The following is a 10,115-nucleotide window of genomic DNA, read 5'->3' as shown; positions in this document are numbered from 1 at the left end:
TATGTTAAATAAACTATTCACCTTCAGTCATTATCAAGCAAAACAGTGTAGAGTGTGTGGGGGTTTTTATACGGTTAATGAATAATAAACGAAGCGAAACGAAGAGAAACGAACAACAGTGAACACAAAAATAGTCATTGGTTCCATTAAAGGCAACTCCTAAAAGTATCCTTCATGCATATAAAACATCATTCAAGTCAGGAATGTTCAAGAGAATAACTAAATTGAACTTCGTCACCAAAAAAAAAGGGGGGACTCATAGTCTAACCTTTGGAAATAATCTTAAAAAATAGATATGACATTTATAAGGCCATTGGCTATTCTGTGAGGCACATCCAGACGATTGGCTCACATCACTTATTAAGGTGTGTGTGTGTGTGTGTGTGTGTGTGTGTGTGTGTGTGTAATACAGCTTTATCGTGTAGACGTAAGAAAATTGTTCAGGATAGAGTAATTAATATTTCAACAAGTTATAATTAAAAATCTTAAGAAGCTTAAGGCTGTGTGTGTGTGTATGTTTCGTGTGTGTGTGTGTGTGAAAGATTTAACAGCACTCACAAAACTCACCTGTGTGTCTGTTTTAAAAGAAAAAGAAAATCCTAAGTTTGCTCTCTCTCTCTCTCTCTCTCTCTCTCTCTCTCTCTCTCTCTCTCTCTCTCTCACCGTCAACATATCGTAGTCAAGTTATTATACCCCGCACAGCACAGTTGAGCGGCACATATAACACTCAGCTGGGTGTGTGTTTGTATGAGGAGGAGCGTGGTGATGGGGAGCAGAAGGGCGGCAGACCTGGGCTGTAGACTCTGACGATTAATTGTTGGTACAAAAATGACGAGAGATAATTGGCAGGAACAAAGAGCTGTGAAATACTGGGAATTTTGTAGCTCAATGGAGACGACAAATAGAAAATCAAGTATTACCTTCATAACCAGTCTCCTACACGGTCTCCTACACGGTCTCCCACACAGTCTCCTAAACGGTCTCCAACACAGCCCCCCCACACAGCCTCCAACACAACCTCCTACACAATAAGTATTTCCTAAAGAGTAATAACTTAGGTGGAGAACTTGGGTTGCTGGCTGGCGTAAACTTGACAACAGAAGCAAGTCCCCGAAGTGAGACATGGCATTCACTTCAATGTTTCTAGATGATGGAGTGGTCAAGAGGAAGAGGAGGAGGAGGAACATAAAAGAAGAGAGTAAGAGGAGGAGGAGAAGGAAGAGGAAGGAAGAGAGTGGGAGGAGGAGGAGGTGGAGGAGTAGGGGAAGAAGGAGGAGGAACAGGAAGGAAGAGAGTAGGAGGATAAAGTGGAGTAAGAGGAATAGCAAGAGGAAGGGAATAGAGTAGGAGGAGGAGGTGGAGGAGTAAGAGGGGAGGAAGAAAAGGAAAAGGAAGGGAAGAGAGGTGGAAGAAAACAAGTGGAAGGAGATTTTCATAATGGAGGGTGGTAGTATTGGTTGAGGTCTATTTTACTTTGGATGTATTCCTGAATCATCATAAGTTGTATACCAAGAATATAGAGACGAGAGTTCCTGTATACACACACACACACACACTATTCAAACTCGTTCCACATCCTCTCTCATTATCTGCTAATTACCAGGTTTATGGCCATCACTTCCTGTACACCGTCCTCCATGATCTTAAGCCATACTGAGATGAATTCGACGAAGGTGAAGAATAACAGTGACTTAGCTCCCAGAATCCTTCATCAAGTGGTAAATACTTAAGAAGATCGTGTACCCAGCCTTTGTTTTGCTGTCAAGGGGAGTCAATTGTCATGCCAAGAAGAGATAAGGTAAGGTTAGGTTAGGTTAGGTTAGGTTAGCCATTAACTGTAGTAATTCCTTTCTTCCTTTCTCTCCTTCTTCCTAATCTGAACTCTTCCACTCGTGTTTCCTCTTGCCTCCTACGCCTACTACCCTACCACCTTCCTCTCCCCTCCTGCCTTCTATCTCTCACCCCCCCCCCTCCTCCTCCTTCTTCTTTTTCTAACTCTCTTTTCTCCCTCCAGAGCCTTGGTGGTCAGTGCCTCCAACAACGGCCTCTGGGGATGAGCGCTAAGACTCTCCGGCCTCTGGAAGGACCACTGGGGAAGGATCTGGGCGTAAGGCGGGTAATATACTGCCTGTTATTTACTGTAACGGGAGGAACACGGTGGTGGTGGTGATAGTGGTGGTGGTGATAGTAGTAGTATTTGTGGTAGTGGTGGTATTTATTATAGTGGTGGTAGGGATGGTACTAGTAGTAGTGATGGTAGTGGTGATGCTGATGGTGATGGTAATTTTGGTGGTAGTCATGATAGGTTCCTCTGTGTCCACAATTCTTCTTACAATAAAACAGAAACAAACATTAATTTTATCCCTTCTCCCGTCTACCTTGAGAGAGAACTAAACACACCAAACTAACTCACTCACATGTTAAAAATTACGACACCATCACTAACAACTCATATACAATTACCAATCATATTTTCCCTCTCAGAACTCCACACACACACACACACACACACACACACACACACACACACACACACACACACACACACACACACACACACAAATCTTAAGAGACTTCCGGTCCAGGTGGGGGTAAGGGAAATCCTCTGGCTATTTCGTGTGTATCAAGAGAGGCTTTGATGTGAGCTGTGGCCATTATTCTGAGGCTCTTTCTTTACCAACACCCACAGAGCCAAATACATCTGCATAATGTCCGCCCTTCTCTACCTCTGTGGCCGACAACACATTATTCCCGCTACCATCTCTACCCAACTCTCGAGGTGGATTCTATCAATATTTTTTACTCAAGTGTTTTCTTGGTGTTTTTTGGGGGATTTTAAATTTGTCTCCTTAGTCAAGAAAAAGAGAGGGGGAGACATGTGTGTGTGTGTGTCTGTGTGTGTGTGTCTGTGTGTGTGTGTGTGTGTGTGTGTGTGTGTGTGCGTGTCTTTCCTTATTTCACCACGTCATCATAAATCTTTCTCTCACTTTCTCACATAATTCTGTGCCTCATTTCGTCTCACTTACTCTTATGAAAACTGCTTCTTGATTTTCTCTTATTCCTCGGGTCAGCGTCCGCAATTTTGCCCTCAATAAATCCTTCCAGCTCTTTCAGTCGGATTCTCTTTCTCCGTCTTTCTTCCCATTTTCTGCTGATGAGGCTCATTGTCTCTCTGTCTGTCTCTGTCTGCCTCTGTCTAACTGTCACTGTCTGCCCCTGTCTGTCTGTATTTTCTATTTCATCCTCTTTTATAATTCTCTTCTTTCTCCTCCTCTCTCCTCATCCTTATTTTCCCTTTCTCTTTCTCCCCTTCCTCCTTCCCATCGATCACTTCTCAGAACCTTGGGACCATAGACTCATATTATAGATTCTTAAACAGGTTGGCTGGAGATGAGAAGAGTTGGGAGATTCAGGGAGTGGCTGGGAGAGCTGGGAGGGTCTATTTGGTTCTGGGAGAGACTATGGGAGGATGGGAGAGGTTAGCATGGTCTGGGAGAGGTTAGCCTAGTCTGGGAGAGGGTGGGAGAGGCTAACATGGTCTGGGAGAGGGTGGGAGAGGTCTGGGAGAGGGTGGGAGAAGCTAGCATAGTCTGAGAGAGGGTGGGAGAGGTTAGCATGGTCTGGGAGAGGTTAGCCTAGTCTGGGAGAGGGTGGGAGAGGCTAACATGGTCTGGGAGAGGGTGGGAGAGGTCTGGGAGAGGGTGGGAGAAGCTAGCATAGTCTGGGAGAGGTTAGTCATAGTCTGAGGGTGGGAGAGGGTCTGGGAGAGAGGTTAGCAGAGGTCTGAGAGGGAGGTCTGGGAGAGGGTGGGAGAAGCTAGCATGGTCTGGGAGAGGGTGGGAGAGGTCTGGGAGAGGGTGGGAGAGGCCGCACACCTTGGCACCCAAGTTACGGGCGATAACTCCACATTAGCCCGGATAAAGACCTACATTCTAATACTCCTTAACCGAGTTTATCTGATAACGATAAACTCAGGTGAGTCGTTACCAGCTTAATGTACTATCAATTATGACCCTTAACTTGTTATAAAGTGTCTATCAGGCGGCAACTTGTTGGGCTTATGGTGCAGAGAGAGAGAGTGCCTGACGGGTTATTATCAAAGAAAATCATTATCAATGAGCGACTGTAACATGAAGACTGTGAAATAAAACGACCGGTTATGATATATTAATGTATGTGTGTGTGAGTGTGTGTGTGTGTGTGTGTGTGTGTGTGTGTGTGTGTGTGTGTGTGTGTGTGTGTGTGTGTGTGTGTGTGTGTGTGTGTGTGTGAGGTGTGTGTGTGTGTGTGTGTGTGTGTGTGTGTGTGAATGTGTGTGTGTGTGTGTGTGTGTGTGTGTGTGTGTGTGTGTGTGTGTGTGTGTGTGTGTGTGTGTGTGTGTGTGTGTGTGTGTGTGTGTGTGTGTGTGTGTGTGTGTGTGTGTGTGTGTGTGTGTGTGTGTGTGTGTGTGTGTGTGTGTGTGTGTGTGTGTGTGTGTGTGTGTGTGTGTGTGTGTGTGAATGTGTGTGTGTGTGTGTGTGTGTGTGTGTGTGTGTGTGTGTGTGTGTGTGTGTGTTGTGTGTGTGTGAGTGTGTGTGTGTGTGTGTGTGTGTGTGAGAGTGTGTGTGTGAGAGTGTGTGTGTGTGTGTGTCGCGTCAGCTCGCTGTCCCTATGGGTCTCTGATGTAGCACAATTGCAGTTTGTTATTGTGAACCAAAATGGGTGTTGAATTATGAGTTAGAATTGTTTAATTAAAAAAGGCTATTTTGTTGGAATTATAAATGCAGATAGAAAATTCATCCCATCTCTCTCTCTCTCTCTCTCTCTCTCTCTCTCTCCTTAAACTCATCTCCCTTCTCCCATTTCTCCCACCTTTCCTCAATTCATCCCTTCATCTCTTCTTCTCTCTCCCCCCCCACCCCATCTCCCTTCTTCTCCCTTCATGCTCACGTCCTTTTTTCTCTTTCCCTCATTCCCATATTTCATCCTCCACACCTCCCTCCCTCCCTCCCTCCCTCTTCCTTAACCCCAGACCACATACTACACGAGCTGACCATAACACAACCCTCCCCCCAAAGGCTTGATTATATATCGGTGTAGCTAAAGACCTAGACCACTGGACCATAATTCGTGTATAATAATTGATTTTTGATGATGCAAGGGACAAAATTGACGCTGGCCAGTGAACGTGCGAGTGATTTTTTTTTTGAGGGGGGGGGGAATATTTTTATTTTATTTTTGTTACTTCTGTTTGTGGTATATTAATGTAAGATTTTTATTAAGAATGTATTATATATATATTAAATTATTTGTATTTATTTTAATTTTATTGTTTATACAGTCACGTACTTACATGTATACAAAGACATATCTGCACACGTATACACACGCACACGTATACACACACACACACACACACACTCACACACACACACACACACACACAGTTTTAATCAAATATGCCAAATATCCGAAAATTGAGTGAATACGGGATCAAAGCTTATTACCTCAGCTTAATGTCCTGGTTACTGATGACAGCGGAAAATGCTTGACTGTAAACACGTAGAGATGTGACAATTGGTTTTATTTGTTTCACCTTTTATTGTGTTTGGTTGATAGGTGTGTGATTGTTATTGCTGTGATTGTTATTACTCCAATGGTTGTTTGTTTGTGGTGGTTATTGTTGTTCTTGTTGTTGCTATTGGTGGTGGTGGTGTTATTTTTGTTGTTGTTGTTATATTATCAACCTAACCAAACCTAACCTAACCTAACCAAACCTAACCTAACCTAACCAAACCTAACCTAACCTAACCAAACCTAACCTAACCTAACCAAACCTAATCCATTTTTATCTGTCATCAGCGTTTAATTTTTGTCAGGTCAACTTTAAATTGTTTTATTTCGCTCCAAGACTAAAGTAAGTAAGTGTGTGTGTGTGTGTGTGTGTGTGTGTGTGTGTGTGTGTGTGTGTGTGTGTGTGTGTGTGTGTGTGTTTCAATCGTATATACTATTAAAAAGATAAAATCATCTATGAAACGTAAATCAAAATTATATGTTGAAATCTCACAGAAACTAATTAATTTATATAGAATTAGATAACTACAGTAATTGATGGGATTTCCTACCTCAATGTTATCAAGATAAGATCAAAGATTTTATCCCAGCGCCCTCTATTGAGAAGTAATGAACTAGGGGGGTTAACTAGCCACCTGGAGGATAGCTGTGTGTCATAGAGCCAATAATGGAGGAGAGAGATAATGTTGTATTTCGTCATGGTAAAGGTCTCGATGTTTACTTTACTCTCTGGTGAAGAATTAATGAACTAACCCGGTCAATAAACCATTAAGACATCAGTGCAGGAAGGATTCAACCAATGACAGATCAGCATCAGGACGTTCGACCAATCAGAAAAAATGTCTCAGAAAAATAGTTGTAGATGGTAATGTATCCCGCGGAGAGTCTTTGTGCCATCTGTCGGCGCTTTCATGAACCGCAAAGTCAACAACACCGGAACGTTCAACCAATAAGAGAATAACCGGGTGACCTTCAGCCAATAGGACAACAGTGAGAACATAGTGTAATATTTCATAGTAATAACTGTCGTACGGTCCGTTACAGAGACTCGTAAAGTACAGTGTATATTCCTGCTCCATCTGTTGGCAAATTTATGAACTGTCCACTAAATTAGACCAAAAGAAAACAGCGAGGAAACGTTCAGCCATTGTTGTTATTGTTTATTATTATCATTATTATTATTATTTTTAGTCATCAAGGTGTGTACAGGTATAATCATCTTCATACTCAAGTACATGTGACGTTATGGAGGCCTCAGGGTCAACTTAATCTGAGGTTCTCATAAGAAACACGACTTTTCTTACAAGTCTCTCAAGTTTTAATGAAACGTTGCATATGTGGTGACCCTCGCCAGGTGGCCGACGACTTTTATTTCACTTAACTTTATTGGATCATCTTCCTACCCTTAAAGGTCATCTAGTTATCCTCGCCGAGCCACTGAGTTTAGTGTCACAGGTCACGTTAATATATGAGTTTTAGGTGAATTAAAACTGTCAATGTTTATCTCTTGACAGTGTGTACAACGCCACTTCCCAGCAGCCTCACTCTCCTCACGTCAGCAACTGCCAATACCCATCATTAAAGGTCATCTTGGGAGCCACTGACCACTCCATTATCGTACACGAGCCTCCTCTAATATTTATTGCAACGTGAAACCTTAGTTCCGGGTCATTATTCTGGACGCTGATTACCCGAGGAAGAGGAGAAAAATATGTTGTTAACTGATACTACTTGATACTGAACGAAAGAGGGAGAGAGAATAAACATGTAGATAGAAAGATAAAAAAGCAGCGCGCAAGAGAGAGAGACGGGGGAAGACAGACGGATAGACTGAAGAATTAATAACACGACATAAAGAGACAGACAGACAGACAGACAGACAGACAGACACAGCCGCTAGCAACTGGGTGGTGTTGGTGGGAGTCGTTGGTTGGTGTGTCTATGCAAAACAGCCACCAACCTGCCACACATTAACGCCCGGTTCTGTGAGTCTGATATATCCTGCCGCTGAGGTGAAGGAAGGAAGGAAGGAAGGAAGGAAGGAAGGAAGGAAGGAAAAACAGAATAGAAGGAATCGAAAGAGAAGGGAGGGAAAGAAAAACGAAGAAGAAGAAGAAGGAAAGGAAGGAGAGATAAAGAATAAAATAAATAAAGCTATAGAGAATAGGGATAAAGAGCAGAGCATAACAAAAACAATTCAAGATCTCAAAATCTCAATTAGGGAATCTTCGTAGGTAAAAATTCTTGTCCTGAGTTCAGAGTTGAAAAGTCATCTTAGTGTTCTCTTTGAGAGTTCCTCCTGGATAAGATGGGTGAGTTTCATCTCTTGTCCCTTGGTGGCGGGAAGTAGAGGAAGTAGCCGGAAGTTAGTACATTAAGGGGTCATAAGGGGTTGAAAGTTATCAGGGTATTTTTTGGGGAAGCTCTGTGGGTATGGGGGTGTGGATGTGTGGGTGTGTGGGTGGGTAGGATGGGTGGGTAGGATGGGTGGGTGGGTGGGTTTGAAAAATACATCATACGGCTGGTTTAAAGATGATGGTAGCGGTGGGATACAAATCCACGCTTCTGAAGAGACTGGTTTGGGGCACCAGGTAGCGGGTGTGTATCTCAGGTGTGGCAGTTAGTGGGAGTGTGTCTCAGGTGTGTCAGGTAGTGGGTGTGTGTCTCAGGTGTGTCAGGTAGCAGGTGTGTGTGTGTGTGTGTATGTCTCAGGTGTGGCAGTTAGTGGGCGTGTATCTCAGGTGTGTCAGGTAGTAGGTGTGTGTATGACTCAAGTGTGGCAGGTAGTGGGTGTGTGTCTCAGGTGTGGCAGACAAGATGCTGCTGCCAGGCGAGGGACACATGGGGGTGACGCACGGTTCCTCGATAACTTCCCTTCATTATCTCTCACCATGATAGTGTTCCTCATGGCCGCGGTCGTGTCACATCAGTCTGTGTGCCTCACTTCCTTATCTCTGGCACCTGTTTACCGCGGCTCTCAGATAGACGTGATTGGCGCCCCACTCAGAGACAACACCTTCATACTTCTCTTAATAACTCTGGTGTATTTATATAGTAATTGATGCATATAATTAATTTGGAAACAATCACAGTGGCATACAATTTCTATTTATTTGCCTTACATAGATACGATCAGACAGCTGTGTTCATCTGCCCACCTGTCAATTCTCTACCAGGGGAGATCTGAGAGAGATGAGTTTCTTATTTGGCATAATCGTCTCCCTAAAGGTGCCAAGGTAAGGTGTTAATATGAAGGTGACTAAGATACTGTCCCCCAAAAACCTTCGGCACGGAAGATCAACTTCTACGGCGACACAGTCAATGTTGTGTTTTGTAATACTGTTGTTATTGAGGTTTTTAAGTGCAGAACACGAGATAAGTTTCTATGCTAAAGATCAAGCATAATTTATTATTAAGTACATTCTATAAAGTTTTGTTAATCAATTATTATATCGTAATTCTTTGTTTAAGTGTTATATCATCAGGTAAAGTTACCGATAGTTACAGCTACTAAAACAAAACGAAGTGTAACAACCAATCCGCCATAACTTATTTGATTTCCAATGATTTCATTTTTGCTAAATTTCCAGAAAAACAAACAAACAGAAAAAAAATATTCACACAAACAAAACACTCCATCCAATCTCACTCTTAATGGAGCTCTGAATTGTTTTACATTCCAGGCCGAGTCAAAAAGTGTAACCTGGGTGTATTTTTGGGTCAATGTTTACACTGTGAAGCATGAGACGAGTTCTTGGGTGTAGTGATGGGTGTAGTGTGAGTCAGAGGCAGTAACTCCCGCGGGTGTTACTGAAGCTCTACACTTACTGAGGCTAAGGTACCACCCTCAAGGACGACCTCTATACCTCACACTCGACTAAGTAGGACCTCTATACCTCACACTCAAGTAAAGTACGACCTCTCTACCTCACACTCAACTAAAGTACGACCTCTCTACCTCACACTCAACTACCACAACTGCCACATTCCCCACTCCAGACAACCCACACATTCCCCCAGCACCCACACAACCCGCCACATCCCCACCCACCACATCCCCCACAACCTGCCACACATCCCCACCCCACACCCACTACATCCCCACCCACAGAACCCGCCACATCCCCCACCCACACACCCACCACATCCCCACCCACAACCCCACACATCCCCACACACACCACATCCCCACCCACACCACCACATCCCCACCCACACAACCTGCCACACATCCCCACCCACACATCCCCATACACACAACCCGCCACATCCCCACCACACAATCTACCACATCCCCCACACACACCCACACATCCCCCACCCACACAACCTGCCACATCCCCACCCACACAACCTGCCACATCCCCTCCACTCCACATGCAACCCCACCACATCCTTCACCCACAACCCACCACATCCCCCCCCCCACAATAACCTGCCACCCCCTGCCCCCCCCTGGCCACACAACTGTAGCCACATCTCCAAGGGCATCGCTGGATACAATCTGTGTCGATAATGAGATAAATTTGTTCTCATCAGACCGACAAAGCCTAGCTCACGTG

This window comes from Homarus americanus, unplaced genomic scaffold, assembly GCF_018991925.1.
Source record: "Homarus americanus isolate GMGI-L3 unplaced genomic scaffold, GMGI_Hamer_2.0 scaffold34225, whole genome shotgun sequence".
In the NCBI taxonomy this organism is placed as follows: domain Eukaryota; kingdom Metazoa; phylum Arthropoda; class Malacostraca; order Decapoda; family Nephropidae; genus Homarus; species Homarus americanus.
Note: the sequence above shows the minus strand (reverse complement) of the source record.